At 44.4% G+C, this 19,923-nt stretch overlaps 1 long non-coding RNA gene across 2 annotated transcripts; it reads left to right on the top strand.

Moving 5' to 3' along the window:
* Nucleotides 1-9,730: 9,730 nt before the first annotated feature.
* LOC116589191 lies at nucleotides 9,731-17,792 on the top strand. 2 transcript variants are annotated; one of them, XR_004285235.1, is made up of 5 exons: nucleotides 9,731-11,693; nucleotides 12,669-12,756; nucleotides 13,339-14,013; nucleotides 14,295-15,633; nucleotides 16,753-17,792. It is a non-coding gene; the product is annotated as an uncharacterized LOC116589191 (long non-coding RNA). The 2 variants fall into 2 exon arrangements; XR_004285234.1 differs by lacking the exon at nucleotides 16,753-17,792 and having other exon boundaries at nucleotides 14,295-15,908.
* The last annotated feature ends 2,131 nt before the right edge of the window (nucleotides 17,793-19,923 follow it).

Here is a 19,923-nt window from a genome sequence, read left to right as displayed (position 1 = left end):
ATATGTATTTATTTATATACATGGTATGTATATATACATATGGTATATATATCTCATATCTTCTTATACACATTATACATATATACACATATATATGTGTGTATATATACACACACACAATGTATATATATTTGTATACATATATGTGTGTACACACACACACACACACACACACACACACACACACACAATAGAATACTATGCAGCCATCAAAACCCCTAAATCTCGCCATTTGCAATGACATGAATGGAACTAGAGGGTATTATGCTGAGTGAAATAAGTCAATGAGAGAAAGACAATTATCATATGATCTCACTGATATGAGGAATTTGAGAGGCAGAGTGGGGAGGTAGTGTGGGGTAGGGAGGGAAAAAAATGAAACAAGATGGGACCAGGGAGGGAGATAAACCATAAGAGACTCTTAATCTCAGGAAACAAACTGAGGGTTGCTGGAGGGTGTGGGGGTAGGGGTTGGGTGGCTGAGTTATGGACTTTGGGGAGGGTACGTGCTATGGTGAGTGCTGTGAATTGTGTAAGCCTGATGATTCACAGATATGTACCCCTGAAGAAAATAATACACTATATGTTAATAAAAAAGTAAATCAAGAAGGAACTATAAAATAGAAACTAGATAATATTTTTAAAAAGATTTTATTTATTTATTTGAGAGAGAGAGACAGTGAGAGAGAGCATGAGTGAGGAGAAGGTCAGAGGGAGAAGCAGACTCCCCATGGAGCTGGGAGCCCAATGTGGGACTCGATCCCAGGACTCCGGGATCATGACCTGAGCCGAAGGCAGTCGTCCAACCAACTGAGCCACCGAGCGTCAGTTGAATTGAGTGATTGTAACACTAGTATATGTTTAGCTGCTTGTGAAATGCAGTTAGCATATTTTATAAAGGAAAATTTTAAATCTTAAATTTATATTAGCTAAGAAAGTGCTTGAATTTCATGAACTAAGTATTTGTCACAAGAAATTATCAAACAATTAGCAAAATATCCTCTTTCCACACAAAAAAACTACAAGGAAGGAAATAAAGTACAGCAGTAAGTAAAATAGACAATAAATGGGGAACCCGTAAGAGAATCAATAATGCAAGAACATGGTTCTTTGAAAAAAAAAAAAAAACAACAGTGACAAATGTCCAAAAAAGGGCAACCAAAAACAGAAATGTAAATGAGTTTCCACCACCAATGCTATAATATTTTACAAATAATAAGAAAATATGAACAAATTTGTTCTAAAATTTTTGAAACTCTTGAACCTAACCTGATGACCTCATTTCTTACTTCACTGAGAAACTTGAAATAAATCACAAAAGAATTTCCAGAGACCTCTGCCACCCAACTTATTTCCTATAAGACTTTTCTTTGCACCCACAATGTCCTGCTTATTAATATAATGAACTTATCCATGTTCCTAGGTCTAAGCACAATCCCTCCATTTGTGCACTATATCCTACCCATCTCTTCTACTTAAGGGCATTGCTTTATCAATTCTCCCCTCCTTGTTATATATTTGATTTTTTACTCCTTACCAGGTTATCTCCATAAGCATGCAAACATATGCTTATTTCTCCATCCTAGGGATGGAAAAAACCCTCTCTTTGCCCCAAATCACCACCTACCCATTTCTCTGCTTCTCTTTGTAGCCGAAGTTTAACCATTCCTCTACTGCCGTCTACTCTGTTCTCACTCATGCTTTTCTCCTACCACTCCTCTGAAACAGTGCTTGTGGGGGTCATCATATGACCTTGCTAAATCAAAGGGCCAACCTCTTCCCTCATCTTACTGAACCTATCAATAGCATTTGACAGAGGAAGAGTGCATTTTTTGTTTCTTCTCCGAACACCTTTTTCTTTGACTTCCAGGACAGAACAGGTACCTGCTTTGCCATCTGCCTCACTGTTTCCTCATTCCTTGTCTCTTTTGCAGATTCCTCCTCCTCACCCCAAACTCCTAATGTTGGGGTTCTTCACAGTGAATCCTTGGTCCCTCTCTTCTTATTTTTATGTACACTTACTTCTTGGCAATCTCATCTGGACAATTGATTTTAAATACCATTTATAAGCTAATTATAAATGTCATCTATAAGGAATATTAAATATCATTACTACTCCCAAATTTATATTTGCAGCCCAGACCTCTCTTTCAATTTCAAGATTTAACTATGTAGTTGACAATGCTACTTGACTGTCTAATAAAAACCTTAAAATCAACATGTACCAAAATGAACTTGCAATTTTTATCTGCCAAATGTGCATCAATGTGTGCATTTCCAGTGACACATGTGAAAAAAATTTGAAGCCAGTTTTATACTCCTTCCTAGTCCTTACATCTCATATATAATCCATCAAGAAATCCTGTAGCCTCAACCTTCAAAATATATCCAGAATCTAACCACTGCTTACTATTGCCACTGCGATCACCCTTCCCAGAACCACCCCCATCTCCTTCTTGGATTACTGTAATAGCCTCCTAACTGGTCTCCCTATTTCTAAGCTTACTAACTTATAGTCTATTTCCAACTCAGCTGCCAGAGTGGTCCTTTTAAGGTGCAAGTCAGATCATGTCAAGTCTCTGCCTGAAACTCTTCAATGGCTCCCCAGGTCATTCAGAGAATCCAAAACCCTTCAGGAGTTGACAGAACCCCATGTGATCTAGCCCTTCAATGTTCTGACCAGGTCACCTACTGGTACTCCCATTGCTTTCTCCAGTCCAGTCACACTTATCTCTGAACTTAACCTTGCCCTTCGCTATTCCTAAATATTTCCCACCAGATAGCCACAGAGCTAATACCTTTATCTCTCTTAACTCTTTTCTTAGGTGTTGTCTTTTCAGCAAGACCTCTTCTTATCACCCTGTTCCACTGCATCCTCCCAAACCATCTTCAGATCTTCCTGCCTCATCCCTTGTTCCATTTTTCCTTATTTCATAGTACTTTTCATCTTCTAACACACTGAATATGATTTTTGAATTATGTTCAGTTATTCTTTTATGTCTCTCCCTGCTAAAATTTACACTTCATGAGAACAAGGACCCTGGTTTGTTTTGTGCATGTGGAACTGTGCCTGGCACATGGTAGGTGCTCAATAAATATTTGCTAAGAAAATTAATATGTAAAAATGTGAATTCCTACAAAAATCAAATCCATCGATATATTTGTTCCCAACAATGTTTTTAAAAAGGACGAGATATCATGACCAAATTAGGCTTGTCCTAAGAATACAGGGTGACATCGGGTGCCTGGGTGGTTCAGGGGGTTAAAGCCTCTGCCTTCGGCTCAGGTCATAATCCCAGGGTTCTGGGATCGAGCCCTGCATCGGGCTCTCTGCTTGGCGGGGAGCCTGCTTCCCCCTCTCTCCCCACCTGCCTCTCTGACTGCTTGTGATCTCTGTCTGTCAAGTAAATAAGCAAAAAATCTTAAAAAAAGAAAGAAAGAAAGAAAGAATATAGGGTGACTTAACATTAGACAAATCAACTGATATAATTAGATACATCATATTGTTTTCTTGATAGATTAAAACACTGATAAAATTCTGCTCCCATTTATAAGAACAATTTAGAAAATACTTTAAAGTAACTACTAGAAGGAAACTTTCTTATGTTTTTCAGGATATCTAAAAATTCTTTAAAAATGAAAGATTTCCCTCTGTTTGGAATCAGACAGGGATATCCACTCTCATCACTTCTATCCATCAGAGGTTCAAGCTGAAGTAGTAACACAAGAAAAATAAATAAAAAGTATTAATATTGGAAAGTAAGAAATAAAACTGTAATCATTTGTAAATGATATGAGAACATATATAGAAAATGCAAAAGACTATACAGCTCAATTATAGAATTAATAAAAGAATCACCAAGGTTGTCAGATGCAAAATTAACACACACCATTTACTTGTACCTCATGTGCTAGCTACAGACCAGAAAATAAAGAAAAAAAGATACTTTTAACTTGAACATACAGCAGACCTACTAATAAATCTAACAAACGATGTGGAAAAGGATCTTGTGTGTGTGTGTGTGTGCAAAAGATCTTTATAGAGAAAACAATTAAACTTTATTGAACATTAAAGAAGACCCATATAAATGGAAAGCTGTACCATACCATGTTCATGGGTTGAAAGATTTGGTATTAAATATGTCAATTCTCCCTAAATGAAGCTGTAGTCCTTTCAGTCCTAATAACAATTAAGTCAGATTATCTATTAAGATTGATTCACTGCTCTTAAACTATAAGGAAATGCAAAGAAGACAAAAGTAATGAAAACACTCTTGAAGGAAAATACAAGGGGTGAATTTGTCCTTGCATATGGTATAAAGCTACAGGAATTAGATAGTGTGGTACTGATGCCAGGACTGAAAACAGACAGATAGACTAGAATAGAGAACCCAGAAACAGATAAATGGTCATATAGAAAGTTGATACGTGACTGCTGTGGCTTTGTGTATCAGAGAGGGAAAAATGAGTTTTTCAAATGATATTCCTGGGATGAGTAGGTAATCCATACAGAAAAAAGTAAAAGTGAACCCTCATTCATATCATACATAAAAATTGAGTCCCGGTAGATAAGAGATCAAAATGCAAAAAGCAAAATTATAAAGCATATATGGAAGATGGGAAAATGTTAACAATCCAAAAGTAGTGAAGAATCTCTTATTCATGGAACAGAAACTTGCTAATTTTAACTTTAATAAAATTAGGAATTCTGTTAATCAAAAGACGTCATAAAGAGACTAAAAGCACAAAACACAGAATAGAAAAAAAAATATTTGCAACATGTATTACCTGAAAGTCAGTTTAGGATTTTGAATATATTAAAATTCTTATGAATTAATAAGGAAAAAACTGAGAACTCAGAAAACAAATGAGAAAAATTCCCGTATAGAGGGACACTTCACAAAGAAGGAAATAAAATAGCCAACAGACATATGAGAATGTGCTCAATCTAATTGGTGTTCAGGGAAATACACTGTAAAGCCACAGATACAATCTACGTTTTACTTACCGAATGAAAAATACAAAATAAAATGCCTACATTCCTTTTTTTAATTTAAAAAAGTCTACATTTTAAATATGTTTCCTAGGAAATTTTGTATTCATTTTAAAGTTTCAGAATTATCTTGTCCACAAATAATTAAAATCAATGCTGCATATATTTTTTCCCCTTTTTTAGGTGATATACTTATCAGAAATGAAATTACTGGGGTGCCTGGGTGGCTCAGTGAGTTAAGCCTCTGCCTTCGGCTCAGGTCATGGTCTCAGGGTCCTGGGATTGGGCCCCACACTGGGCTCTCTGCTCAGCAGGAAGCCTGCTTTCACCCTCCCCCAACTGCCTCTCTGCCTACTTGTGATCTCTCTCACAAATAAATAAAATCATTTAAAAAAGGAAATGAAATTACTGCATCAAAGGTGCAGGAACCAAAGAATTACATAAATGGAGAGATGTTTCAATGCTCGTGAATGGGAAGACACAGTATTGTCAACATATCAGTTCTTCCCAACTTGATCTATAGATTCAGTGCAGCCCTAATTACAGTCCTTGTTTTTGTGGAGAGAGCAGCTTATTCTAAGGGTTATATGGAGAGGCACACGACCTAGACCCAGCAACACAATACTGAAGAACAAAGTTGGAGGCCTGTACTCTACCTAACTTCAAGACTTGCTATAAAGCTATGGTAATCAAGACAGTGTAGTTTTGGAGAAAAAGATAGACAAGTAGATCAATAGCACAGATTAGAGAGCCTAGAAATAAACCCCCAGAAATACAGTCGACTGATTTTTGACAAAAGAGTAGAGGCAATACAATGGAGCAAAGACAGTTTTTTCAACAGATAGTTCTGGAACAACGGGGCATCCACATGCAAAAAAAAAAAAAAAAATCTAGACACAGTCATTACATTCTACCCAAAAATTAACTCCAAGTAGATCACAGACCTAAATGTAGAAGGCAAACCTGTAAACCGCCTGGAAGATAACAAAGGAGAAATCTAGATGACCTTGGATTTGGTGATAATATTTTAGATACAACACCAATACATGATCCATGAAAGAAAGAACTGAAGAGCTGGACTTCTTTATCATTAACATTTCCTGCTCTGCCAAAGACACTGTCCCGGGAATGGAAAGATAAGCCACAGGCTGGGGGAGAAAATATTTGCAAAAGCTATACCTGATAAAGGATCTTCAAAATGTACAAGCAACACTTAAAACTCCACAATAAGAACATGACCCAAAGACCTTGACACTGAAACAAAAAGAGAGAGAGAGAGAAAGAGGAGAAGACAGGTGGCAAATAAGTCTGTGAAAAGATGCTCCACGTCATAGGTCATCTGAGAAATGCAAATTCAAACAATGAGCCATCACTAGACACCCAACAGAATGGCCCCAATCCAAAACACTGACGACATCAAATCCTGTCAAGGATGTGGGGCCACAGAATCCCTTACCGGAGGCTGGTGGCAACACCAAACGGCTCAGCCACTTTGGAACATGTTTGGCCTTTTCTTTTAAAACTGAACGTGCTCTGACCATATAACCCAGCAATCATGCTCCTTGACTTTTTCTCAAAAGAGTGAAAACTTATGTTCACACAAAGCCTGTATGCTGATGTTTACAGTAGCTTTATTCAGAGTTGCCAAAATTGGTGAGCCGCCAATATGTCCTTCAACAGGTGAATGGATAAGTGAACTGTGACACGTGGTGACAATGGAACATTATTCAGCACTAAGAAGAAATGAACTATCAAGCCGTGAAAAGACGTAAAGGAAAATTAAGTGCATGTTACTAAGTGGAAGAAAACAATCTGAAATGGCCATGTTCAGTATGGTTCCCGCTGTACAAAATTTTGGAAAAGGCAAAACTACAGAGACTGTTAAAAATCAGTGAATGGGGGTGCCTAGGTGGCTCAGTGGGTTAAGGCCTCTGCCTTTGGCTCGGGTCATGATCCCAGGGTTCTGGAATCGAGCCCTGTATTGGACTCTCTGCTTGGCAGGGAGCCTGCTTCCTCCTCTTTCTCTGCCTCTCTTTCTGCCTACTTGTAATCTCTGTCTCAAATAAATAAATAAAATATTTTTCAAAAAAATCAGCGGATGCCTGGGGTGAACAGGGAAGGAGGGAGGGATGACTAGGAGGAGCACAAAGGATTTTTAGGACAGTGCAACTAGTCTATATGATATTATAATAATGGATACGTGCTATTATAACATTTGTCCAAACCCATAGAAAGGATACTACCTATGGACACCATAATGGAAACTATAGTCTTTGGGCTGTAATGATGTGTCACTGTAGGTTCATCGTTGTAACAAATGCACCATTCTGTGGGTGATGTTGTAAGAGGAAGGACATGCATGAATGGGGACAGGAAATATATGGAAATACTCTGTACCTTCTGTTCAACATTACTGGGAACCTAAAGGTGCTATAAGAAATAACATCTATTTTTAAAATTTTTTTAGAAGGTGTGTGAAAATATTTTTGTAAATCTTGATTCACATCCCCAAATAGGGGGTAGAGATTCCTATGGCCCAGGGACCTGATCACTGGGATATTAGAATGCAGCATTAGAGGAGCCAAGTTTGAAGGTAGGTCCTGGGGGTTGGGGGTGGCTGGAAGTTAGGGGAACTACATGAAGGAAGGATAAAATTAGCTGGCTGAGAGAGCATTTGGTTCTCGGGAGAAGGATAATGGTCCTTCTGTAGGCAAGTCCTTTACCTCTGTTCTGGCTCAGTCCTCTGCAGACTTCTCAGAACTACATTCTGAAAGATAGACAGACAAAGGACTATTCCAAGAGGCTTTAAACACAATAATCCAACAATACACTCCCCGTGGGATATACCATAAGGACAAAACACTAGTTTCAGTATTCGTATTGTCCGGGAATGGAGAGCAGTGGCATTGTTTCTCTAAGACTGTTCTGGGTCTATTGCAGGATAAAGCGAGCGAATAATGGTGAGATATTCTAATCCTATCATTTCTAGTGTCCTTGATGACCAGTTTTATCGGTGCAGGAAAAAGGCCATATTTAAGATCCAAGAGGCTAAATAAGCCATTTACTCCTACATTTGAATTGGAGCTTCAATATATTCTCATGATGTATTTTATCTTTTAAAAATTTTTTAAACTTCTTCTAAAACAATTTTCTAGGTCTGTCTATAGAAATAGCCAAGAAAATAATGATGAACCTTCCAGCAATGAATATCTTCAGCAGACAGATGGTGATCCTGCAATTTCAATTCCCACTAGAAGGAAAGTGCTCCTTGGAGAAATGATTGATTCGAGATCTGGGTCAGGAAAGGTACAGGAGGAACCTGGAATATCTTCTCGCATCAGAAATGAAGGAAGAAGGGAAGATGGCAAAGACAACTCATTTACTAAGACACAACAGAAGGACTCAGGAGCCAACCCAAAGAAGCCGCCCCCCCCCTCCCCCGGTCCAGGCTAAAGATTGAGCAATTTAAACATCATCAAAGAGAACACATGCAGGGACACCTGGGTGGCTCAGTCGATTGAGCAACAGACTCTAGGTTTCAGCTCAGGTCATGATCTCACCGTTGTGAGATCGAGTCCTGCACTGGCTTCATGCTCAGGGTGTCTGCTTGAGGTTCTCTCTCTCTCCCTCTACCCTTTCCCGGCTCGCACACGTACTCTCTCTCTCCCTCTCTCTCAATTAAAACAAATAAATCTAAAAGAGAGAGAGAGAGAAAGTACAATAGATTAAAGCACATAAAATAGGTTAAAATCCACACGTTCATGAGGCAACAACTACAAAAGCAAACAAAATCAACTCAGACTCCTTGCCAAAGTGGTTACCTTTGGGGAACACGGGAGAACCAACACATTAATACGAAGCTTGTATGCAAAGGGAAATAATCAAGGATTTATCCTGATGTTTCTGTGAGTGGTATCACGGGTTAAGGAGTACGTGAAGGGGTGTTCCTCTATGGAATTATTCCAGTTCATAAATGAAGAAGGGTTGATAGCATAGTGTCATTTCGTGTCCCTCAATGAATTAATATATCTTCGTGTGGCTGCCAACCCCACACGAGGAGGAACCACTAGACCCTCCACATGGTAGACCTCAACACCGCTTATAAAAACATCTTAAGGGGCGCCTGGGTGGCTCAGTGGGTTAAGCCGCTGCCTTCCGCTCAGGTCATGATCTCAGGGTCCTGGGATCGAGTCCCGCATGGGGCTCTCTGCTCAGCAGGGAGCCTGCTTCTCTCTCTCTCTCTCTCTGTCTGCCTCTCCATCTACTTGTGATCTCTGTCAAAAGAAAAGTAAAAGAAAAAAAAAGAGTTTATTTATTTATTTGAGAGACAGAGAGAGAGAGAGCGCGCGCGCGCGCACAAGTGGTGTCGGGGAGGGGCAGAGGGAGAGGGAGAAGCAGGGAGCCTGACTCGGGGCTCAATCCCAAGACCCCAAGATCACGACCTGAGCCAGAGGCAGACGCTTAACCGACTGAGGCGCGCAGGCGCCCTTGACTTCGGTTTCTGACGAGAGACCTCTTGTTGGCTTGTGGATGGCCATCTTCTTGATATGTCCTCCGATGGTAATGCTAAGAAGGAAAGAGGGAGGAAAGGACAGAGAGAAACAGAGAAGGAGATGGGGGAGGGGAAAGAGGGGGATGGAGGGAAGAAGGGAGAGAAGCGGGGGAGATGGGAGAGAGACAGAGGAAAGGAGAGAAAAAGAGAGACCCTTGTCTTCTTATAAGGCCACATTCTGCTGGATTAAAGCCCAACCTTATGCCCTCCTTTAACCTTAATTACCTCCTAAGAGTCCTGTCTCCAAACTCAGTCACGCTGGAGGTTAGGTCTTTGACTCTGGGGAGGCACAATTCGTTCCTAGCACCTCCCCTTGCAGGAGGACTTCCCTGCTCAGAGCTGGGTCCAAGCCAGTTCTCTGTGATGGTAGCCAAGTACCTGCGAGCATCTAGCTCCGTGAGTATTTGCTGGGATTCGGGACGGCCCATATGGCTTTTCACAGTCTGCCAGGGCGTGACTGAATTCCTTAGATCGAATTGAAGTAGAGAGCTTAATAGGATTTTGTTTTTTTTTTTGCTGGTTCTTTCCCTCATAAGACCAAATACTGAATGGAATTAATCAGTCACATGACAGGAATGGGGAACGCTGGGTTTGGTGTTTTGTTTTGTTTTGCGTTTTTTGTCTTTTCATTCAGTTTCGTATAATTCTGTGAAAGCTTTTTCTGCAAAGGCCGAGCACAAACACTGGACTCACCTGCTTCCAGGAGTAAGAAGAGTGAACGCGATACAGAATCCTGCGAAACATGGCTCCTCCCAGAAACCCTTCCCAATCGGGCGCAGGAACGAGAAAGACAAAAGAAATAAAGAAAAAAGGAACAGTAACAAGGACAACAAAGCACACGGCAAGTCTGGAGGAAGAGGGAGGCGGTGCGTGGTGCGGGCAGGGGCCGGGGGTGCGGGGAGCCGGAGGCCGCCACGGAGGAAGGGCAGACACAGTGTTCAAGAAGAGAACCAATAATCCGGAAGGACAGGGAATGGCTCCGGAGCCCTTGACGTTGGTATTTCTTAAAATAAATAGCTCTTCTCTCTCTCTCTCTCTCTCTCTCTCTCTCTCTCTCTGAGCTTGAGATTGATTTGGGCTGTGAGCATGAAAGATTAAATCATCATCTTTCCTAATTGTAAGTTTCGTGAAATATTGTCCACTCTTAGCTCTTCCTTAGCCTTAAATCATGGGGTAGTATGTTGTCAGTGGAGAAGCTACAAGCCCCAAGTGAATAAAGTTAGTGCTGGCATTTCAGAATGATGCCAATACCACTGTGGCATGAAGCCGTATCAAGGACCCAGATGTCTTTATCCCACGAGGTGCTCTTTTTGATTTGTAGGGCAGACATCAGGGGTTGCCTTCCCAGTACCTATTCTCCTTTCTTCGCTAATGGAACCATGGTTTGGCTTGAATGGCAATGTGCCTCACCCTGGGGAACCAATAAGCACAGGCGGCACCCATTTTTGGAAATCCCACTCCCCCTTGATAATGACCAAACTAGGGACTTGTGGTGAGGAATAAGGGGAAGTGGGCTTATGTGTTTATGGGCAAGATTTTCTTGACTGATAAAGAAGAGATTGCCTTCCCATTTTGGATGCTGGTGTGTGAGAAGGAGCTGCAGCAGCCAGATTGTGAGCAGAGGTAGCAGGCTAAGAGAACCACACAGAGTACGATCTTCTTGTCTTGGTGGCGTTGAACTAGAGAACAGACTCTGAAACTCCCTACCTCAAGGCTTCTTCATGGGAGACAATGTTTCGTTGCTTGAACCCCACTGGCCTTACAACTAAGCACACTTCACTGAGAACAGGAAGCATACACAAAGTTAAAGGATATTAGTGAGATCTGGTTCAAGAATGAGGTACAACCCCCCAAATAACAGTGGTTCAAAATGAGGTAGATATTTCTTTCTCTCTCACTTTAGACGCTGGCAATAATCAGTCCAGTTGGCAGAGTATCCCATGTCCTCAGAAACTCAGAAGTCCATCATTCCGGCTTGATGAACGGTAATCCGCAATCTTATTTTCAAAAGTCACCTTAGGGTCTAGGTTGGTTCCTCCAGTTCCAGCCACCATAACCATTTTTCAACTAGCAGGAAGGAAAAAAGAGGGAAGAATGGGCACACACATGGAGCTTATGACCGAATCCTCAAGAAATAAAGGATCTCAGGTAATAACCTCAAACAACTGATCTATGTAGAGGAATCACTGAAGGAGATTCTTCCTGCTTCAGAGGCCCCCACAATATGGTGCTTTGGAGGGCACAGGGCACAGACCAGAGGCTGTGCTGCCTGGGAGGCTGGGGCCAGCTCTGGTAGGCGGCCGCTGTAGGCACTGTGGTCCCATCCTGTCTCCTGCAAGCAGGGGCATTCGAGAAGGAGGGGAGGGGTGCTCGAGGTAGGAAGGGGGATCAAGAGGTCCTGGGAAAGAGGGGACTGCAGAGCCGGAGAAATTTGTTAAATATTTATTTATTCATTATTAGAGAGAGGGTGGGGGGGAAGTAGAGGGAGAGGGAGAGAAGCAAACTCCCTGCTGAGTGCAGATCCCAATGCTGGCTCGATCCCACGACCTGAGATCATGACCTGCGCTGAAATCAAGAGTCAGATGCTCAACAGAGTGAGCCACCCAGGTGCCCCAGAGAAATATATTTATTATTGCTTGCAGGGTTGCATTCGCTCAGGCCAGTGTGTCCTGGACAACATAGGCTACACAGACAGCTGAACCTCCAAAGTCATACGTGATGGAGACTGAGCCATGGTGATGGGGCCGTGGGCATCAACAGAGGGACACATAAGCCATGTTGACTCTTCAGCTCTTCAGAGCTCACCCCACTTCTAAAATTAACCCCCGTCCTCTGCTGGGTCCTGACATGGGCATGACTGAGGCTGAGGTGGCTCCCAGGGTCCATAGGAGACACCCAAACTCCCTGGGAAGTCATGCTTCAACTCTCCAGAGAACAAACGTGGTGGGCAGATAACAACGGGTCTGGGTTTGAAGGTGGCCTCATGGCCTCCCGTGTCTCCATGAAGCTCCTCAACTTCAGGTTCCTCTCCTGTGAGACAGGCTGTAACGCTAGTAACTGCCAGAGGTGGAGATTTCTTCTTGTTCTCCCTTCCTTTTCCTCCCTCTCTTTGACCATCCCCAGTCTAGGTGCCCAATGGGTCTGGAGTAAGACAGGAAGAAAGGCCAAGGCTTTGGTGGACAACAGCACAATCCTGAAGCTTTGCCCTGAGGTGGGTGGGTCAGGGGCCAGGGGCAATGAGGTGGAGGGCAGGGGAGTCGGGGGGGGGGTCATGTTGGCAAGAGGAGGATCTCCTGAAGATGTTCCACAAGAGGATGCTACTCTTTGGGCTCCTGGAAGGGCTTCTAAGCCTTCCCAGAACACTCAGAACTCTAGGGATCCCACCCTGCTGCGTGCCCTCACCAGAGCGGCCAACCTGTAGGGAAGAGCAGGGGTAGAAAAGGCCAGAAATTTTCTGAGTGAAGGAGACCGAGGAAGAGAGACCAGAGAGAGAAGGGTCACTGAGATGCCTTCCCAAAGTACCCAGCACAGTGCTTGGCACATGGTAATCACTCCGCAAATGGCAGTGACCGTCTTTAGCATAGAAGGGACCTTGGTTCTTGTCTTGATCCCACCACTCGTAAGCATGTTTCCTGATTGACAAAATGGGGGCTTTGAATGAGACAGTCTCTAGGTTCTGTTTGAGCTCTCCTGTCTCTGTGGGGTTGGGGTTGGGGCTGGGAAGATGGCGGTGGGATACGTACAGCCAAGATTAGAGACGCGTGCTTGACATGATCCCGGTTCCCGCTCTCAGGTCTCCCTAAAGCCCCCTGAACGCTCAACCAAGAGAACCCCAGGGGTGGACCTTTCTTCTTCAGAATGGAAGTGCGTCTGTCTACTCTTCAAACGCTCTTCTCATACAGGAAATTCTACTCGTTAAAGACTTGTCCATGAGGATTCTTAAAGTGGAAATGTTTTTGGACAAATGGTGGTATCATCTATTCAGATAAGAATGAATGCAATTTAATTGATTGTCTTTGAACTTTTAACCGACATGAGCCACGTTTAGGAAATGGGGACTTTGATGTTAGGACGAGCAAGTGGAGGGCAGAGATGAGGCATGGTGGGGGGAGAGAAGAAGGTGTGTAGGAGAAGGGAGGTCTGTGTGGGTGTTTTGGCGTACTTGGCATGGGGAGGGATGCCTAACAAGCTTCCAGACTGCACTAGGGTTCGGTGGTTGCTGTAACACGTGACCGCAAACTTGGTGACTTCAAACAGTAGACATGAATTTGTTCACAGCTCTGGAAGCCAGAAGTCCAAGATCAGGGTGTCATCAGGGCCATGTTCCTCCTTGAGGCTCTAGGGAAGAATCCTTCCTGGCTCCTTCTAGCTTCTGGGGGCCCCTGGCCTGTGGCTACGCCGTTCCCATGTCCACCTCCCTGTTCACATGGCCTCCTTCCCTGTGGGTGTCTCTGTGTCCTCTCTTCTGGTAAGAAACCAGTCATGGCATTTAGGTTCCACTCTAAGTCCAGGATGGTTTTATCTCAAGATTCTTAACGAATCCCATCTGCAAAGACCCTATTTCCAAAAGGGGGCACATTCTGAGGTTCTGGTTGGCCGTGGATTGGCTGTGGGACACTATTCAACCACCGGACAGGTGTTGCAAGAGTGGGGGTGAGGGCACTTCGGCGGTGCTGGAAAAGGAGATGGAGTGAGCTGCGAAGTTAAGTCTTTTTTCTAGAACTGACCTTTCCTCTCTTCTCTTGTCAGGTGAGACTCGGCCTCTCCTTGCAGAAAATCTGGCCCGAGGGGGCAGAAGGTGCCTCTGCAGATGCCACCCTACGGTGTGGAGCTCTCTCCGATCCCTCCGACCTGCTGTCCAGCTGGAGACAGCCTGCCCCTTCTCCCCTGCCTGTTGGCTCCTCCCTACAGAGGGACCCGATTCTACCGGAGACAGCATCACAGGGATGGGGTTTACAGGGTCTCACATGCAATAGACTGGTGTTTGAGAGTTTTGTCCAGAAAAGAAACGACTAGTGGCCTTCACTCCTGCCAATGGCAGTCTCCACTTGCCTAAGTGCTTTTGTTAGTTATTAACAACGACTCGAACCTGATTAGATCCCTGCAACCTCTCTACTGAGCACTATTTAAAAACGCCATCTCTACAGACAAGGGCTCTGTCTCCCAGCTTCCTTGACACAGCGTCTTTTTAGGCAGTGTGCAAGCCCAAGGGTGAAGTGTTGGATTCTTATTAGCATTTTCCAACAGCCAAGCGGGTGTTCCTATGCAGATGGGCCGAATGCTTTCCTTTTATGTAAATGTCTGATGCACTACAGAGCTGTCCTCTGATTCCTTGCATCCTGCTCAGATCTCACCGGGCCCTTTTAAGGTAGCAACCATTTGGCAGCTCTAATCAAAGAAGCTGGCCTCTTTCTATCAAGAAGTTAAAATTCTGACATAGCCCTAAAATTTCTCGAGACAAAAAGTTCATCTATTTTCAGTTTGATGGTACGTTAGTCGTGTGTTGTTTTTCTTTTTTTTTTTTTTTTTTCCCTTGCCTATGATAAAAGATCTATTCAAACTAGCTGAAAGCACAAAAAGGGATTTAATAGGATCCTGGGGTTTCTTACATAATCAGAGGAAACCAATAGCCAGACGGGGAACGGGATAAGGACGGGGTTCGACTCCAGGAAGGAGCAGGAGAGCCTTGAGCCACCACAAGGATTTGTGCTGGGTCTCTGCTTCTGTCTCCTGGTCGACCTCATAATCCCCACACGCGGGCCCACATCTGGCATCCTGCTGAGGTCCCAGCCGGAGCAGGACTGACTCACCCTCGTGGTCTCACAGTAAAATAAAATGCCAAGGCAGGGCTGGGACTGGATCAGCCTGGGCAAGACCATCACTCCCGGATCCAAGGGCCACAGGTGCCTGGAAAGCCCCTTCCTTTGGACAGTTCACGCACCCAGACTGAGGTCGTCGAAGCTAAGTCACCTCTTCTTTTAGGTAATGCAATTCACGATGGCCTTGCTGTGCACGTGTCTCTTGTTACAGAAATGATGCTTGGAATCCTATGTTGTTGATTTCCTTTGACGGAACCTTTCTGGAACAGGTGAAAACATCTATTCTGGCAAAAAAGTCTGCTATGCCAAGTTTATTAAAATGGGTCAGATATTGTTTAAAACTCTGTGTTAAGTGCTATGGTGTGAAGAGTATTTAGTGCTGTGGATATTAGTTTTAACAAATACCGTGATCTTGTGTCTAGTGAGAAAAACTCTTCTCCATTTTAAGTATATCTTTCATTTGTTGAGGAACTAAAGCTGAGACCTAAAAGGGGCAGTTGAGGGATGCCTGGGTGGCTCAGTCGGTTAAGCATCTGCCTTCGGCTCAGGTCATGATCCCAGGGTCCCGGGATCAAGTCCTGCATCAGGTTCACTGCTTAACGATAAGCCTGCTTCTCCCTCTCTCCCTCCTCCTACTCATGCTCTCTCTCTCTGTCTCTCTCTCTCTCTCTCTCAAATAAATACATAAAATCTTAAAAAAAAATTAAAAGGGCAGTTGATAAAAGCAGCTCTGGGCTATGTCCCCATATTTAAAAAAATAAGAGCATCAGCAGTAGGTGTCACCTTCCTTTAAAAAGACAGGTCTTGGCTGCAACAGAAAAACAACCCAGATTCTTCCCCTAGGCTCAGCTTCGTTGCACTGAACCATCATCGAATGAAGCAAAATTCTTCCCTTATCCTGTGCATTGCACATTCCTGGTTTCTCGGAGTAGCTAGCAAATTCCTCCGGGAATATTCCTTCACCCCCTTTGAAGGACAAGGACAGAGTCCAGAAGACTAAGCAGAAAGCCCATCTCTTGCCGGGATACAGCGCAGAGCGTGAGACTTGGGGCAACAGTCTTGGCTCCAGATCTAGACGAAGTGGAATAGAATACTGGACACTTCAAAATTTTGATTTTCTCAGCTCATCGCAGAGTTGAGGTAATTCTACGCAGTGCTGGTTTGAGTATTCAAGGCACGGGATTACTTGGCAAGACTTCTGTTTGGTCCCAAGGGTACCCTGATCTCACCCCCTTTTCTGGGCAATCCCTGTCTCTCCCCCCTGGTCCCCTGCGTGCCCCCAGCACAAGGCGGGGAGATGGCCCTTGAGGAAGAGCCGCACTCGTGTCAGCCTTACTGCTAGTGGCATCACTTAAACTAAGTTTCTCTCTCTCCTGTTTTCCCATGAGCACAAGGTCATTTCCGGTTGGCTGGCCTGACACGGGAAGACACGGCCTCGCACACCACCTGATACGGAGTGTCCTCGGTCCTATGTGTCCCTAAGTGTCCAGACACCCCATCGGTGGTTCCTCCACCCATACTTTCCTGTGCGCTCATTCCAAGGACCCCTTGTTCTTTGGAGAACGTGTCTTAGAAAGAGGCAGCAGTGTTTGTGTCAAAGCACCAGCGGCAGACTGAGGGACACTTTTTGAAACAAGGGTGTTGGCTAATCCTCTCCCACGGCTGGCCCGGTCCCTGGAGGGTGGCAGAACAGAGAGTCAAGTGTCGATCAGAAATAGCACCCTGTAAGCCCTCAGGCACCAAGATCCTCATCCAAGAAACTGCTCTGAGTGTCAAGTGCGTCACGTCTGCCAAGGCAGGACCGAGGACAGCCAGACCCGCGGCCACAGCCAGCGGAAGGCTGATATATTACCGTTGTCTTCTGGGCTCGGTAATATCCGGTTTTCCAGGGGTAACACTTCTCCCGGTGCTAGAAGGGAGCGAAACATGTTTTTGGCCTTCTCTGGCTCTGGGTATGGAGCTTAGTTTTGCAGCAGAAGAGCCCAGACTCATTCCGATGGTCCATCTCTGTCAACACAAATGTCGGAAAGAGAAGACCGTGAGGCAGCACCTGTGGAAAAATGAGGACGAACGTGGGATACCGTTTGGCATTTGGGCCTCCTGGGCACTCCGGAATCCCGCCCTTTCCAGAAGAGCTGACAGGAATGGCTGCCCCTGGAAACTCTGATAACTTCCCGAGTTGTTGCACAACCGCTGAGTGGAGCTCCCGCCGGGCCTGTCTTCTGCTGGATACCGTGTCTTATTCTAGCTGCGGACTCAACCGCCGGCCCACGGCCAAGGACAGTCCTATTTCTATTTCGGGAACGCTTGCCATTTAATTCTGTCTCAGATAACATTCCGATGCTTTACCCCGTAAAAATAAATCCAATTCTTTGAAGTCTGGTGTGTGTTTGGGTCTTCATATAGAGACAATGGGGACCATACGTCATTATTGGCTTTAATAGAAAAGCCGGGGACTAAATGTCTGTAAGTTGAAGCCTGTAACACCATTTTAAAGCCTATAACTGTCTTGATAGTGGGGGGAGGCCGGTAGGGGGGCAGAATGCTCCAGAACTCAATAAAATAACAAGGTAGATTTAAAAAAACTCTAAACAACACTTGGACTGGTAATTATTTAAAAAAAAATTTTTTTAAAGACTTTATTTACTTATTTGACAGAGAGAGTGAGATCACAAACAGGCAGAGAGACGGGCAGAGAGAGAGGGGGAAGCAGGCTCCCCGCCGAGCAGAGACCCCGATGTGGGACTCCATCCCAGGACCCTGGGATCATGATCCCAGCCGAAGGCAGAGGCTTTAGCCCACTGAGCCACCCAGGTGCCCCTGGACTGGTAATTATTAATACCGTGCAAGGGAGCCTAACTTTATTTCTCAATTAGCAAAATTAGGTTTTTTAATGAAAACTACTGCGGATTGCTTTATTTTTTTAAAATTTAATTTAATTTAATTTTTTTTTTCAGTGTTCCGAAATTCATTATTTAAGCACCACACCCAGGGCCCCATGCAATCCGTGCCCTCCTTAATACCCACCACCAGGCTCCCCCAATCTCCCACCCCGCGCCCCTCCAAAACCCTCAGTTTGTTTCTCGGAGTCCACAGTCTCTCATGCTTTGTCTCCCCTCTGATTTCCCCCAACTCCCTTCTCCTTTCCATCTCCCCAAGTCCTCCGTGTTACTCCGGATTGCTTTAGACCCAGACCCCAGGAGCTTCGGGGGAGCGCGCAGCTCATGCATTTGTCCAGAGCGCCACCTAGTGGAGATATAGGCGACGCTGCGGAACCCGCCGGGAGGGAGAGCGCAATGGGCTTAAATTTAAGAGCAAGGGAGCAGCCTTTGTTGCCTCATTTTAAAACGATTTTTCTAGTGTGTCCATATATATTTTTTTGCTTCGATAAATACAGCCTCGTGAACACAACCAACCATTTATTGGGCAAATCGGAATGATAGCGCTTCGCGATCTTCCTTGGGAAAAATCAGTTCCCTATGTGGAGAATCAGTATTTTAAGTTAGCGGCGCAGACGATGAGAGATCGCCACAAAGTGCAGGTAGTTGGACAACTTTAGCCAGAGGGAAGATTCCATGTGCAGAAAAGGCAAAACACAAAGAAAGATATAAGAACAGCAGCAGAAGAAAAACCCAAAGCAGGCTACTGCTCATGTTTGCTAAGTCAAAAGTAGGGCCTGGAAGAGATAATTTTTTAAAAAGCCACTCAGATAATTTTGGTCAGTGGTGAGATTTGAGGACTGGATACCTGGAGATATCCTTATATCCTATAAGCATGAGGTTTCAGAAAAGTCTTTCTAGGGCATTTGGTCCCACTTAAACTCACGCCCCTGGCTTTTGCTCTTTTCCAGGCTGAGCTATTTGGAACAATCTATGCAGCTTCTCCGCCCGCCCTCCACTGCCCCCCGCCCCTGGTTCAGCTTCCAAACTGTTCCTAGGACTCTGCATCTCAAATCTGAATGTGGATCAGAATCAGCCGGATGTCCTGATACAACACAAAGTCCCAAGCCCCCTGGCCAGAAATTCTGAATTCTGACTCAGAATCTGGATTTTTATCCCGTTTCCAGGTGAGGCCGTTGCTGCCTGTGCGGTCCACGCCTTGGGAAGCATTGTACCCCAGCAATAACCCTACAACAGATGGGTGTGCTCGGCCATCGCCAGAAACCTTTCGGCATTTACAGGATAAAACCCAACCGTCAAGCAGGGAACGCAGACACTTTAGATTTTCCGGGACGTCTCTCTCTCTACTCGGCTCTCGTTCAGGCACAGCCAACATTTCTCTCTTCTACCACCACTGTGCCTGGGACTTTCACACTTTCAGATTTTGCATATCCCATCCTCTGCCTGGAGTCCTTCCCTCCTGCTTCTATATTGGGTCAGACTCCCACTCATCAGTCAAGATGCTGCTTAAATGTCACTTTCTCCATGAAGCCATTGCAGAGCCCTTCAGTAACACAATTTCTCTCTTCTCTCCTCTGTGCCCGGATTTGCAATGCATCACATTGCGTTCTGATGATCTGTTGGCACATTTCTCTACTGCCTTGTAAGCCCCTAGAAAAA

Source organism: Mustela erminea, chromosome 4, assembly GCF_009829155.1.
Source record: "Mustela erminea isolate mMusErm1 chromosome 4, mMusErm1.Pri, whole genome shotgun sequence".
In the NCBI taxonomy this organism is placed as follows: Eukaryota; Metazoa; Chordata; class Mammalia; order Carnivora; family Mustelidae; genus Mustela; species Mustela erminea.
This window is presented reverse-complemented; position numbering and strand designations above follow the sequence as displayed.